Genomic DNA, 1880 nt, shown 5'->3' on the forward strand with positions numbered 1-1880 from the left:
AGATAAAATTCAGTAAGTGTGTTCAATACTTTTTCCATGTGCCATTCCACATTATTACAAATAACTTCATTTCTGGACATTTATGGTTGATTTCTTTGTATGCATGGATCACTTGGGTTGTTACCGACATCTGGTGAAAATTTCATGTCATTAGCACCTCTAGTAATATATTTACTGAGAAAAATGGTGACMTGTTCAATACTTATTTTATCTGCTGTATGTGAACTTACTTCTGCAACATAACATCAACCCTAACAAAATTATAAAGATGGGAAAAATATTAATAAAATCTGCAGAAAATTTGATCAATATGTTAGTAACAATTAAGTCCTGAAATGACCTTTCTAGCACTAGATATGAGTTAGTACTAAGACAGCCTCACTGCTCCTGTACTAACTGCACAATAAAACTAAGCCTCCAAAAGAGAGCAACCTCAAAAGAATCCAAATAAACTTCCAAAAATCTGAAGAAGCCAATTCCATAGTTATGGAAGCTGCTTTAAGTAAACAAGAACATTACAATTTTAAACAAAAGAACTYCCTTTATTCAGGTTCAACCTAAAATGGATGCCAGCCATATTCCACTACATCACTGATTACACTGATCTCAAGCGAGCGTGCACTGAAGGGATTTACCAACTCTGCAGAGTCATCGGGTGGGAAGTAAACACTCCCCTAACCTAACCCAAATTAAATTATGTACTGCTCTTGAAGCCTTTGGAGTAAATTCACAAGCCTGGTGTCTATGTAAAGCTTTCAGTCAGAATTTTTAACTTCAGCAGTCAGCATTATTATAACTGTAACTACTAGTATTTAGTTATTGAAGTTAAAATGCACTATAACCATCTTTTATTCATTCATTTCCAAAGCTGCCTATTAAATAAGTGGTCATTTGATTGGCTACACAGTTGTGGTGTCAGAATGAAGCTCAGAGCTGATTGGCTGATTCTAGTCCATCAAACAAATGTAATCATGCACAGGTGGGAAATGCGGGGCTTGCCACACATTTTGTGCCCTTGAGAGCCTACAGTTGAACCCAGTTGAAGTGTCAAAGGAAGACAACCAATCGAATTGTTTGAGCAGCCTGCTCTGTAAATTCCAAGTCCCTGGTAGCATGGGTCGGGCTATAAAGKGGCAGGAAGTAAGCACAAACTGGGAATGTAAACATGTCCTGAACATGACTGTCTGTGATGTAGCTGTAGGGATCCAGTGTTTTGTAGGACTCCAGGCTCTCTCTGGAATAGAGACTTGATGTCTTGTTCAGGTAACAATGGAGGTTTGGCTCATTTTGTCTCATTTATCCACTCACCTGCATGTAATGCATGTGGTTCATCAAAACGTGTCCCATTAACGTAACTTATTTTATCACTTGGTGATAAATTGTTGTAAAACGCTGAGAACACTGCTAGCTAACGCTGCAATGAACAAATAATCCCTCTACAGAAATAAACTTTAACTTGATCTGAACCACCGCTTAAGGCTGAGTCACACTACAAGATTTTAAAACAGTCGGCCGATTTTCAAAGACCGATACAGCCCACACGTGAGGATAAAAATCATGGATAGACCAGGTTTGGTCCTACAGTGTGTGGTGTACAGCCACACAACAAGAGACAACACACCACACACGAAAATATATTTCATTCATGAACACTCAGATGTCAGATTTTAAATCACATGAGACTTCCTGAAATCTCGCGAGAATTCAGATGTCCGAGGAAAAATCTCACGTGACCTCCAGAGAAGGCAGCACGGTGGCTCAGTTGGTAGAGCTGATGCCTCTCAGCAAGAAGGTCACTGGTTCAAATCCCGGTCCGGGGACCTTTCTGGGTCGAGTTTGCATGTTCTCTCCGTGCATGTGTGGGTTCTCTCCGGGTACTC

At 39.9% G+C, this 1880-nt stretch overlaps 1 protein-coding gene across 2 annotated transcripts in view; it reads right to left on the minus strand.

The window, feature by feature from the left end:
- The window catches only part of klhdc8b (kelch domain containing 8B), a 149677-nt gene that overhangs the window by 37448 nt on the left and 110349 nt on the right, over window positions 1-1880 (minus strand). The gene's annotated exons all lie outside the window — the stretch shown is intronic.

This window comes from Austrofundulus limnaeus, unplaced genomic scaffold (assembly GCF_001266775.1).
Source record: "Austrofundulus limnaeus strain Quisiro unplaced genomic scaffold, Austrofundulus_limnaeus-1.0 Scaffold142, whole genome shotgun sequence".
NCBI classification, from domain to species: Eukaryota; Metazoa; Chordata; class Actinopteri; order Cyprinodontiformes; family Rivulidae; genus Austrofundulus; species Austrofundulus limnaeus.